At 52.6% G+C, this 13,578-nt stretch overlaps 1 long non-coding RNA gene across 1 annotated transcript; it reads left to right on the top strand.

Moving 5' to 3' along the window:
* Window positions 1-695: 695 nt before the first annotated feature.
* On the top strand, window positions 696-5,813 carry LOC102026316. The gene is made up of 2 exons (XR_263667.2): window positions 696-4,058; window positions 5,579-5,813. It is a non-coding gene; the product is annotated as an uncharacterized LOC102026316 (long non-coding RNA).
* The last annotated feature ends 7,765 nt before the right edge of the window (window positions 5,814-13,578 follow it).

The raw sequence follows: 13,578 nt of genomic DNA, 5'->3' as shown, positions 1-13,578 counted from the left end.
CCTTTAGAAGAATCAGGGTCTTCCAGTTTTCCTGTGCCTGGGAAGAACTAGGGAGGCCTGGGGAGACCTGGGGAGACCTGGGGAGACCTGGGGAGACCTGGTTCTGTCACCCACTTCTAAAGGCCATCCAGAGGGAGAGGGGTCTTCAGTCTTTTCCTCTGAAGGCCTTCTACTGACTAGAGGAGGCCCAGCACATGATGGAGCGGGATCTGCTTTATTCAGTGTCACCTAATGAGACTATCATTGTCATCTTTAAAAAAACACCTTCACAGCCACAACTAGCCTGATGTTTGACCAAGAGTTGAGCACAGCGGCCCAGCAAAATTGACTCATAAAACTAACCATCACAACTAAGCTGTGGTCTGACTACTGGTGTCCCTCCACATGCAGATGATGGAACTTCACCCCTAAGATAGGGGTCCTTTGGGAGGTGATTAAGTCATGAGCGCTCTGCCCTTACAGCAGGTCTTGAGGGAAGCTGTTTATTCTTCCTTGCCCTGTGAGGATGTAGTGAGATAGCACCATCTTAAAATCAGACAGCGGCCTCATCAGACATAATCTGCTGATGCCCTGATCTCAGATTCTCAACCTCCCAAATCGGGAGCAATAAATTTCTTTTTTTTTTTTTTTGGTTTTTCTCCGGTACCAGGAACTGAACTCACGACCTTGCACTTGCCAGGCAGGCGCTTGGGAGCAATAAATTTCTATTATTTATAACTTCTTCAATCTAAAGTATTTTGTTATAGCAGCAGGAATGACCAGGACAACAACCAAAGCTCTTCTCAGGTTCTGGCAGGCCCTGGGAATGGTGCCCACTCTGTCTGCCCATGACTGGGGGCCCTGCCTCTGCTTGCTTATGGTACCCATTCTGGGCCATGGGTCAGACACTGCAGAATCCCCTGACCCACCCCATCTACATGGACATTGCCAGGCCCCCTTCCAGCTGCCATCTGGATTCAAGGATGCTATGCCTGACCTGGGGTCCAAGGTGCTCACATCATTTGGAACAAAGACCGGTACTCCAGAGCCACAGAGAGGCTCCTGGAGCTGGTAAACTTGTTGTTCAGCTAGGCTCCAGCATCACATAACTAACTGCGCCCCTCCCCAGAAAATGTGTGTGTGGAAGCCGGACAGTCTACTGCAGAGACTTTCTGCAAGAGAATCATTCCTCAGCCTCTGCCCTTTCAATTCCTGCTCTGCGAGGCACACAGGGGCGGGGCAGCGAGCAGCCAACTGACAAATGCCACGGCGTTTATGGAGTGTGCCCCGGCAGCCCACGTGGTCAGCAGAGGGCCCAGAGCCCCCGCCGGGATGGTGGTTCTGCGAAGTGGTGTTGGCTGCAGGAGCTATTCATTCTTGTCAGCTTCAAGTTGATCTCTTTTATGCATTTAGCCCAACACTTAAAGGGGAAAATGTCCCTGTTTAAATGTTAACAATGTAAATTCTGCAGGTTTTAATTCTTCTTTCATCTGCCTTCAAGGCAGACATATTCCAGTTAGCAGAGAGGGAAATCTATATATTGGATAAAACTTGCAAATCTGCATCTCCGTCAGGGACCAGTCCACATCGGGTCTGTCCCCGGAGCTTGGGAGCAGGTTGCGGGGAGGGGAGGGCCGCAGGAAGACTGGGTGGGATGAGGGGCTGCCTCATCAATCTCCATCACTGTCTGCTCTTCTCTCTGCTAGTCACTCCCTTCCAGCCAGGGCCCAGCCCCCCACTTGCCTCTGCTGGACATACAGCCATGTCTGCAGCCTAGACAAAAGGTTCGTGTGAGCTCACTGGGGATACCACGGGCCCTCAGAGCAGTCCCAGCCCTGGTGCTCAGTAGCTGCCCTGTCTTTGTGTGTGTGTGTGTGTGTGTGTGTGTGTGTGTGTGTGTGTGTGTGGAGGGGGTGTTCAGGCACTCTGATGGCAATGTAGGGTAATATCCAGATCTGGCAAAGGTTGAGCCTCTCCTGATCTTTTCATTCTGCCCTGTGCCCAACCAACATGCCTGGAGAACAGGCTGCTTCTCCTGGGGCCTGAGCCATGGCGGAGGAGCAGAGGTCGTGTCACAGACTGGTCACAAAGCCACTGTACTCAGACATCCTTTGTCCCCTTCTCACCACTGCCTTCACCGAGGCGGGCCCTGAGGGCAGGTGTACCAATAGAGCACCTGGTCACTTGCTCTCTGGTCAGCTGGTGACATCTACGCCTGTCTCCTTCAGCCCCTGCCCCTGCATCTCCAGGGGAATGGCCCCAAAGCTTGCCCCATCCTGCTCTCCTGAGAAGACTCCTGAGGCTCTGCCATGGTTTACGTTCCAGCCCTGCTGGGGACAGCCCCACCATTCTGTAGCCTTAGCTGCCCCCCAACCCTACATCCCTGAGCCTGCAGGCATTGCTGACAGTCTGCTGGGAACTGGCTCTGGACTCACCTCCACTGCAGAGCCTTCCCTCAGCTTGTCACACTTCCTGATTTGGATGCATCTGGGCAGGACCAGGAGGAGGAGCCATTCCCTAGTTGCAGCAATCTGGCTATGCAACTCTGCCTCCCTTCCCAGGAAGTCCCTCCCTCCCAGCACCAGCACTGGCCTCCCACACGAACTCCAGGTTCTGCTCAGACAGTGCTTGGCTGGAGTCTCCTCCTCCAGAAAGTCCTCCCTGAACCCCCAGGGTATGCAGTTCCTCCTTCACTCCCACCTTTCCCGTCAGAGCTGATTGCCTGAACGAAGCATCAGGTGTCTGATGACCCAGGCACCTGAGAGCACCAACGAGATGGCCACTGTCCTTGGCCCATCTTGGTTCCCTGAAGCCTGAGTCTGATCACTCAGGTTTACTGAACAAATGACTGAACAAATGAATGGGGTGTGTGTAGCATGGGGGTCTTTGGGGCCTTGCAGGTTTCTAGGTACCACAAGACAGTGCCCTGCCTTGCGGGTCACTTACCCTCTGTGGACAGACCCCTGGGCTGGAAAGGGGCATTAAGGACAGATGTTCTGACGTGGCTTGCTCTGGGACAATTCTGTCCTTGGTTCCTCACAGGTGCTGGTACCCCAGGCTTCAGAATAAACCCCAAGCGTTTCCCTGCTGGGTACAGCCCCAGTCCCCCACCCCATGTCTGGTCTGCGACTATGCTTTTCCTAGAAATAGGGAGGGTATCATGCAAGGCCACCAGAGGGGTACCCCAGCTGTGCTTCCCACATGCACAGCCTCAAGTAGGAGCCCCATGGTCAGACAGACCCACAATCCCTGTATTCTAGAATACAAGGCCCAGCTCCCATCACTCTATCTTCTTTGCTTGGCCCCAAGGTCCCTGGCAAAGTAAGGGCCACCTTCGTGCTGCCTCTGAAATTGACAAGTGGCCCCAGCATTCTCAAGGGCTCTGGACCAGATCTGGGCTCCACCCCCGTGATGGTGCCTGGCTCCCACTGCTGTTTGCTAGTGGCAGTTTACCGGAATGAAGGCTCAGGGCTTTGTGGAGGTTGGGGATATTGTTGCTGACAAGCAAGCTTGGAGGTAGGTAGGTGGGACTACAGTCAGAACCCCTGCAGCCTGCAGAGACACTTGGAACACACACATCAAACAGAAGTCCCAACATACATGCAAGAAGATACATACACGCACACAAGCAGGCACAGACCCAGGACACTCAGACCTATTTCTCATGAAGACCTGCAAACATAGGTTCCTTGGATAGTGTCACTTATACCCCCCCTCATGAACACACATGCACACACCTGCCCTGCACATCCCCCACTCTCACACCACACGTCTTCCCACCTGGGTGTCCCCCGCCTACATCCACTGCAGCCCTGAGGGGAACAGGCACACAGGCCTGGAAGCTGGCTGCAGTTTCCTAGGAAACGCTGTCACCACTGTGGCATCACAGAGCCTGGGAGGCCTCCAGTACGTGCCTGACAAGCCCTCAGTGCCCACCATGGGGCTCATGCAGCCTGTGGGCGTGCGATGGATAAAGAAGAGATGCCCAGTTCAAAGGCCTGGGTAGGCAGGAGGCGATGGGGCAGGTACAGCTCACGCCTACCCCAAAGTCCCTGCCTCCACTCAGCACCCTGTCCCAGGTTCGTAGGGGAAGGAAGCTTCTGATCTGCTGAACTTTTCCAGGTCTGCAGTGACTATAGGGTAGAATTCCTTCATGAGATATCTGCCCTTCTAGAGATAAAAGCAGCTGGTGCAAGGAAGGAACTGAAAGAGAATGATTCCTGGAGCCCAGCTCCTGGAAAGAAGGCAGGACAAGGACTGAGAGCTACAGTCCCAGCATACAGGGAAGAGGCTGACGGCTCTGGCAAGGGGTCCAGACTAGAGCCTCATTTCCGGGATACAGTGCTTGTCCTGGATCTGTACTGGAGAGGGACGAGAGGCCACTTCCCAAGACCCTTCACTGTCTTATGAGCAACCTTGGGAGTGCATCTAGGTACCTATATGTTAATGGGACCCAGGCAAGACCAAGAGGATGAGAAGGCTCCTGCTCATGTCCTGAATATGTGGAGGGGAAGGTTCATGCTCTCCCACAGCCACCAGGTCAGAGCTTGCAAGGCATGCTGGGGACTTCCACTGGAGCTCTATGGGGAGCAGAAACAGTGCCTGGGAGGTGTGGACACCAGTGAGGAGTGCATGAAATCAAAGTCATAACTATGGAAAAACCTCCAGCATACCCTGTACAATGACTTCTTTGGTTAGAGCCAGCCCCCACTGTAGAGAGACTGGTGGTCTCTATAGAAGGGATGGGGACACTTAGAAAATAAACCCCAACTCCACTTCCCTTTTGCACCAAGTGCCCAGTTCCAGAGAGGCAAGCACTCCTGGGGAGGCAGGCCTAGCTGCCTGACCTTTGTGAACTCAAGCCTGGCTGCTTAGGCTGGCCCCAAGCCCCTGGATCTGGTGGGAGGGAAGGGAACATACGTGGTCCTTGGAGGAAAGAGATCAAAACAACTGGGGAAGAAAATACTATGAGCTGACAAGGACAGGAGCATGAAAACAGAAGAGGGCCTGGCCAGAGGGCAAGGAACAGAGACCCTGGGTAGCCACCCAGACTGAACCCAAGCTGAGGGCAATACCACTGGGTGCTGGCAGAGCCCTTAGGGCCGCAAAGCCAAGGCTCCTGTCCCTTGAGGCCCACTTCCCCCAAAAGATGGCATTCTCCCTCCTCTGGACCTGTGTGGCCACTTACAAGCACACATTTCCCAAGGGGCAGGGCTTGCTGACCAAGAGCCATGTCCAGCCGCAGCCCACACCTGTTCTGCCTGGCTTGTCTGCAGTGCGGCAGAGACTGTCCCTGCCTCAGGAAGCCTCCCACACAAGGGCATGAGGAGTCTGTAAGACTGTGATGGTGTTGGCGTATGGACAGTGGTGGTGATGATGATGATGGAGGGTGGGAGTGATGACGATGATATAAAGGTAGTGGTGATGATAGAGACACAGGTACATGGTGGTGGTGGTGACAGTGATAGTGATGAGGATGATGGTGGTGCTGTGTCTGAAGCTAACTTTTTAGACCTTTAGCCTGCAGTCAGCAGTGCCCTCTGACACTTGCTGGGCACCCAGAGCACCTACTCACTGGCTCTTCTCCTTCCTTGTCCAGGGTTTCTCACAGTCACTTTCTCCATCACGGAACGCATTAAAATGCAGCTGCCATGCCTGCATTAATCACACCCCCTTTCTCAGAGCCTAATCAACTTCTAATTAACCCTGTTTCTGTCAGTGTGAGATAACTGAATTCACTCCGAGTCTTTCTGTGGATGGAACAGTTGGAGCCCACCTGGCTACTTGTGACGGTACAGATCTTAAAAATAACATGCTTTGGTTTTGAACACATATTTTGCTTTGCTGTTGTGTTGTTTTGTTTTTGTGGGGCTGGGGATGAACGCAAGGTCGTACAAATGCTAGGCAAATGCCCTACCAGTAAGCCACACCCTCAGCCCTGAAAACGTGGTTTTGGTCTGTTAGTATATGTTCTGATTCACAAGATTTCATTGCTTAGTTCATAAGGACAACAAATTTGGACAAGAAAACATGGCATCTTTGTTTTCATCAAGCTCTGATTGAAATAGCATTTCCTTCCATGAGGCATAGGAGCATCCCTGCAACTTTGTCTCTGACAGAAACACCGATGTGTTCATTTCACTTTACAGTTATTGCTGATATTTCCAAGGCTGTCCACTTTCCTCCACACCTCATGACCCCGAGGCTGTCAGATGCTGGGCTTTGACACGCAGCGCACTGTGGGGTTCACACGCTGCCTTTTTGCACCTGTGTCACCAATATTTTGACAACTATTTCACTGTAACTGGTTTGCTTTGTAGCCCTCTGTGTTTCTGCTTATTTAAAACAGTAACAGGCAGCATGTGGGGCAGAGATACTCTTCCCTAGGATATTGTGATCATGGGAACACAACGCTGTGTGCTTGTCAAACCCCACAGGAAGTGCAACACCAAGAGTGCACCCTCATGGAAAGGATGGATGTTCACTGATGACAGTATGTCTATATCGGCTCATCAATTATACCAAAAAAGCCACACCTTGCAAGAGGTAGATAACAGGGGAACTGTGTGAGGTACATGGAATCTTTGGTACTATCTACTCAATTTTCCGTAAGCCAAAAACTGCTGTAAAAATAGTCTATTAAATTTTAAGAGCCTATTCATTATAAAAACAATACATTCTAGGATGTCAAAGGTCCACCTCTGGAGCACTGTAAGAGCATGGGGACAGCAGGCCCCTCACCAGCAGGCCTGTAGCTCATACACATCAGATCAGGGGAGTGCTGCTTATCTCTGCACTGGGGAGTGGGTTGGACGCCCTGGGCCACCACAAACCCAAACACTCTCACTAATTCCAGCCACAGGACAGCAAATACCTGTGGGGGCAGCTGCATGGAAGGAATGATCATGCTGAAAATGTACCTTAGCACTGATACAACTCACACGCACACACACATACACAGGTACACACATGCATATGCACATACAGGCACATATACATAGGAACACATGTGCACACACACATACATGTGCCCAATATCAGCCAGTGGCCTCACGCTTCAACACATCTGGCATATTCCATTCCCAGCTTTGAGGATCTGAAATTGTTTTTCACCTAAATATTTTCCATTCTGAACACACACAGGGTTTAATCTCAGTCATTATATTCAGAGTAATTAAACCAAAAACTCATTTCTGCTTTTTTTTGTGTGGGGATGCTGGGAATTGAACCCAGGGCTTTATGCATGCTAAGCAGTCGTTGTACTACTGAGTTACATCTTCAGACTCCTCCCCATATTTTATCTAGAGACACGGTCTTACTAAGTTGCTAAATTGCCCCCTTAGGCCTCTAACTTGTGATCCTCCTGTCTCAGCCTCCTTAGTAGCTAGGATTACCACATTCATCACCACACCAGATAAAAAGCTCATTTCTGGAAAAAGACAAGGTATTTTGAGTTTGTGCATCAATATTTAACATCTGCCTAACATTCTGGATACTGCCCTCGTGGGTAAAATAATTTCTACTCCCAGTAAACACTGATCCAACTGCAAAACCTGAGGGAGGGTGGAATAGTCTCATATGAAATATCAGCCAGGCTGCCAGTCTGGGATACATGGTTTGATAGGATTGTTTCCTTCCCCATTTTAAAATCTCAGCACTAAATTCAGCTCAATAATCAGGCTAACTTATTAGCCTGCTCTAGAGCAAATGTGCTTGAATCTAAACCTTAACAATTAAACAGCTCAGGGGGAAATGTATAACCTGAGAGCCAGGATTCCACCAAACCGAGGAGCATGTGGTGTTTGTGGGCGGGTGCTGCAATGAGCAGGAGTTTTGCTGTATGTGGTGCGACAGTACAGAACACCTACAATCAGTGTCACTGCATGGAAAGCAGGCTGGGCTTCCCTTTCTGCAGAAAGCAAGCTGTGTGTAATGAAACTGCAGACATTAGGGCCACCAAGAGTAGTGCGAAGCAGGGTAAATGCCATGTGCTGGGGCCTGCCTGTGTTGTGCTCACCTGAACAGACTGTGGGCACATGAACAGGCTCTCAAGCCCAGAGGCAGGTAAAGAAGACCAGTCCAAGGAAGATGGCACCTCTGGGATGAACCTGCTCTATTCTGCAAGAGCACACTGCCTGGGCCCCACAGCCAAACAGAGCCATGGACAAACTGCAGGAGTGGGCTGCATATCTCCTTGCTCTCCTCCCTCCTGTGGGACAAGCTCTGATGGAGTTCTGCTCACCACATGGGCAACTGCAGTTAAGGACCATCCCAAGGGGCTGGAGCAGCCACAGAGAGACGGATGATGCAAATGTGGTTCTGAATAGCACCTGCAGTTGAGGAACCTGAGTACTGGGATAGGGCCCTGCAGGAGGCCCCATTCCTGCCAACTGCCCTCTTAGCACTTGCTCTGGTGGGGCAGGGTAGGTACCCCAGAATCTAGCAAGGATGGAGAAGACGATGTGAGGCCCTGGGACCACAGCCAGGATGGAGCTCAGACTCTCTGGACACCCGTCCATTAGGATAGATTTGGCAAGTGGACACAGTGGTCTACCTGAGACTGTGAGTCATTGTCATGACAACTGCAGGAAGATGATCCAAATCACCCTCACCAGTGGGATCCCACCATTCCTCAGCCAGGTGTAACCCCAAGGAAAATACAAACATGCATCCACACAGACGCGGTCCAGAGGTGGAAAGAACCCAAACACTATCAGCAGATAAGCACATAAATAAAATGTGCCAAGTCCATCCGAGGGAACATTACTCGGCCATAAATATGAACGAGGCCTTGACACACACTACAACATGGATGACTCTCGAAAACATGTTCAGTGTAAGAAGGTAGAGAAAAATCACATACTGGGTGATTCCTTTGATATTAAATATCCAGGACCCACAAATCCCTAGTGCCAGAAAGCAGAATAGTGGTTATCGGGAATTGGATTGGAGGTGACAGCTAAACGGTTCCAGGCTTCTTTCTGAGGGAATGAAATCTTTCCAAAGTGGACACTGGCAATGCTGCACATGTCTGTGAATATACTACAAACAACCACACAACTGTACACTTTAGATGAGTGAGTTATGTCTCAACAGACTTTTTTTTAAAGATTTGTTTCCTGTCTCCCCAAAGTGGGAGACCAGATGGCTCCAGGGTGTCTCAGGTTCCCACTGTTGGTCTCTGCCATGGATCTTCACCCTGAAACCATGCAGCGACTGCCTCAGTAATTCATTTTGACTGTTCTTGGTGGCAAATGGATACTAGGAGAAATTCATGCTCGAAACTGTATCCACGCAGAGCAGGGATCCAAAGCTGGGTGATCTCCACTGTAATGGGCCCCTAAAACTGTCCCCTTTCTACTCAGAATCAGGAGTTCCTGTCTGCCTGTGCCGAGCAGCTGAGCTCTGTGCTCTCCTTTCCCACCCAAGCCTTGTGAGTGAGGGTGCTGCCCCCAGGACCTTCCCAGGGCCATCCTTGATGACTTTCCGGGTGACCTCTTGGGTGAGCCAGGGTTTAGGCAGCACCTCGGTGGCTTACACAGTTCAATCCCAAAGCAGCCTCACTGTGTCAGCACCCTGCACTCCCCGAAGGCCTCCTCTTTGTGTGCTCTCCCACTGGGCTGCCCAGGGATGTGGAGAGCCTGCCCAGGGCCTGCCCAGGACTCAGGCAGGCTGAACAACTCAGGCCCCAGCCCCTACCCTCTTACAGAGTGGCCTGCAGCCTGGGAAGCCCTCCCCACGATGCTCCCTGAACTCCAGCCTGTTCCTACCATGCCAGCCACACTAATCATGCTTCTCTCAGTCATCCCCCATGACCCTTGCCCCCCAGCCCTCCACAGTCAGTCTCTGCCCGTCGCACCTTGGCCTTGTCCCATGTCCAGCAGGTTGGTTCTGGTACTGCTTTGGGTCTTCCCAGCACCTTCAGGACTATCACCCCAGCACCCCAGACTCCACAGCCCCCTTGCAGCTGTGAGCACTCACCCACACCACTGCCAGTTTCCCTGGGCCCTACCTCCAGGCTCTAGGCCTCTGGGCCCAGGAAGGAAGGGAGCCCCCACTGTCCTGCCTCCCTCTGTAAAATCACAGGGGCACCCTCTCTACCTCCTACGGTGGTCAGGGACTGGCTGGCCTGGGAGGAGCCGGAGAGCCTCACCCGCCTCTCTGTGGATCCTGGTGAAAAACCCGTGGTGTCAGGCAGGCAGGAGCTAAAAATAAATCAGCTTGGGCAGAGGCTGGTTGGCAGTGGTGTCTCTGTGGGGAAAAGGGCTGCGGGGGGGTGGGGGGTGGCAGGCTGTGGCATAGCAGTAAGCCATAAGCCCAGGTCCCACAGGCTGAGCTGACCATATCTCCAACCCAGAGAGACTGAACAAAGAAAAAGGAAGCTGGTCTTAGGTCAGACTGCCAGGCAGCTGCCCCCAGCCACAGCCCCTCCTTCCAGCTGAGCATTGGTCGGCTCCAAAGCTTCCTCAGGTTTTCTGGGGGTACAAAGCAGCTTAACCCTGCTGAGCAGGGACAGGGCCCCAACCTGGCCATCTGTGTCTGGGCTCTGCCCTGTTCATTCCTTACCACAGAAGGGAACAGGGACAGCAGCTACTCCCATACAGGCTATCCTCAACCCCAGTTAGTCTGGCTGGCTACTTCCCCGGTATCCACAGGGCTGAGATGCCCTCAACACCAGGTAGCTACCAGCATCCCAGGGCCAGGGAAGAAGGGGGGTAGGTGAGCCCCCAGGACACAGGAAGCCACAGGAAGCCATGAAAGGCTGAGTTGGGCACAGAGCTTCCTGGGTGGCATGAGGCCAAGTCTGTAGGGCACATATCTGTTAATGGCTGGGAAACTCACTGGGGTAAGAAATATGTAAAAGGCCCTCAGAGGAGACTACCGGAGACTTTCACCTTTTTCTTGATTTTACTAATTTTCTACCACTAATGGGTTACCTTATAATCAGAAAAAAGAGACTGCAGAAAGGGGGGACCTGTGGAGTTCTGTCACACAGGTGGCTTGCCGCCCAGCAATATCTGGACGTGTCCAAGGTTTTGATGCCCTTAAGCCCAGGAACTAGCGGGAGCGCTCCAAGCTTCAGTCTCTTCAGCTGTAAGACACAGGCACTCTGGACCGGCACCTTACAAAGCAGGTCCATTGTGTGGCCAAGAGCCCAGCCCAGTAAGGACTCCACCTCTGCTCCTCCTCTGTCTTCCTCCCCCCAGCCATCCCTCCCCCACCACTCTTCTGCACAGGTGCCTGATGAGGAAGCAGAGATCCAGGAGAGCTAAGCTGTGTGCACAGGGTTAGGACTGGGGAGGCCTAGTGAACCCAAGGCCATGGCAAGGACAGGCAGTGTCTGCAGTCCTAGGGCCTGAAGTTCTGTGGCACAGGCCCCTGTCAGGCCTCACACTGCCCTACATTGCCAGGGCACAGACCTAGAGCCCATGGAGGTGACCTCAGCTGCAGCCCAGTGGTCAGGAGACTCGGAGTCCTTCATGGGAAGGGAAGGAGAATCAGGTTGGGGTGCAGGGTGACAGGAAAACACACCGAGTCCCTGCATACACTTGGCCTGCTCCCACCACGGCCTCCCCTATCCAGCCTGCTCCATATCAAAGCAATGACAGTTGACCTCAAGCACATGATGGATGGCCAGCCTGGTGACTGAGCAAGAGCTGGTTATTGAGCAGTTAGATCAGTTGCTCACCTGAAGGATCCTGCCCTTGAGTGTGCCCCGGAAAGGTGCTACCTGGGGCTCCCATCCTGCCTGGCCATGGGGCTGGAGACACACCCACCCGCAAGTGACTGTGAAGGGACTTTGGGTTGGTTGGCTGATGAATGCACAGCTGGGCTCTGTTCTGAGTGGATAAACTCTAGCTGGATGGGATCCCTGGGAAGTTAGGGCAAAGGAGAAAGGACCCCGAAACTGGTTTCCTCTACCCAGTTCACACCACCTATTTTACATTCTGCTGCCTCACTGAACTCAGACCCCAGGCCTGGCTCCCTCGTGTATTCCCGCCTCCCGGTTCCATAGGATCTCCCTCCCCTACACATTCCCTCCCCTGGATTATGAGTAAAGACAAGAACAGGAACCATGGAGCTTACATTGGCCAGCTTGTCTGCATGTCCCACTCAAATAGGAGTGGTGGCAACAGGGCCTGCTTGGGAGATGTCCTGGAGACCAACTGGGTTTACCCATGTGAAGCTGGCATGGCACAGAGAGTAGCCAGGCAGTGAGGCCCGCAAGGACAATGGCCTGGCTACCACTGACAAGACACAGGCTTGCTGGGCTCTGGGCACTCCAGGCCTGCACACTAGGCCTGAGCTCAACCATTTCTTACAGCCATTTTGCCAGGACCTCTGCAGGTGGGGTGGGGCTGCTTACCCCCACCAAGAAGGGCTGAGCAGTGTGCTGGACATCATCAGGGAACAGCAGTGTTGCTGGGGACTGGCCCACAGCTTTAGCCCCCATTCTTGGTGTCACTGAGAGATAGTGCCTCCCCATTCCTGCCCATGGTATGATCAACCATGAAATCAAACTGACAAGCAAGCATGGTTAATCTTCTGCCTAAAAAATAAAGACCAAAAACAAAACAAAACAAAAAACTGCCTTCACTTTAAATTAGATCTGCTGAAATGTTATCCACCCCTCCATGCTGAAGAACAGTGCCCTCCCAGGGTGGATAAAGAGCTCAGGCCAGCCGAGGACTCCAAGCTCCTCTATCTGGCTCCTGTGAGCTTCAGCAGAAGGCTGAGACTAACCGCTCACCAGGTTGGGCATCAAGAGGCCCCAAGTTAGGGTGGAAGACTATCCTCTAGCAGGAACTAGTGTCGGGGTCATGAGGAACCAGACATTCAGAGGGCCAGGTCTGGCCCCAGAAGGCATCCGTGTGAGGGGCCCTCATGGACTCACCTGGTAAGTGAAACACCAAGTAAGCAGGAGTTCACTGTTTTATTCTAATGACAAGATTCCCCTCAACTTTGGTGAACTAAGGCATGTGTGAGTCTCCAAAAGTGATAATGCTTCCAAACAGCGGCCATCTCACAGGTCTTGGGCTCATAGGACAACATTCATGGCAGCCGCTGGGCTCATATGGATGAGGCATACAGGGCTGACCAGCTCTCAGACCCAGCAGGCATGTACTGCTGGCTTGAAGACACTGTCTGCAATTTGGAGGAACTATGTCCTCCCATCCTTCAAGGCCCAAATGAAGCTGAGATTCTGGACTCAGCGAGCAGACTGACTTCATGTGAGGACTCACGTTTCCACAGACAGCAGGCAGCACCATTGCCACTGGTCTAGGGACCCTAGGACTTTTGGCCTGGTGAAGGTCAAGTGTGGCCAGGAGACGCCCAGCAGAAGGGTCAGATCCAGGCCCCCCAGAGCAGTGTTCTCCTAGCAGATTGGTTTAAAGGCAGACACCTGGAGCCAGTGGCCCATAAGGAACTCTTCCTCCATTCCCTTGAGGGAAGCTGGCCCCTTTCCGCTCAGTCCCTACTGATCATGGCCAGGGCCTGTGGTTAAGGAATGTGGGTGCTGCTGACAACCACAGCCAGCCCTTTCTCAGCTGTTGCTGGGGACCCCAGGGTGGGGTGCTCACATAGCCACACCCAGTC

The sequence above is a fragment of the Chinchilla lanigera genome, unplaced genomic scaffold (assembly GCF_000276665.1).
Source record: "Chinchilla lanigera isolate Chin_1 unplaced genomic scaffold, ChiLan1.0 scaffold00076, whole genome shotgun sequence".
Taxonomy (NCBI): domain Eukaryota; kingdom Metazoa; phylum Chordata; class Mammalia; order Rodentia; family Chinchillidae; genus Chinchilla; species Chinchilla lanigera.
The sequence above is the reverse complement of the archived record's forward strand: the minus strand, read 5'-3'. Positions and strand labels throughout refer to the sequence as shown.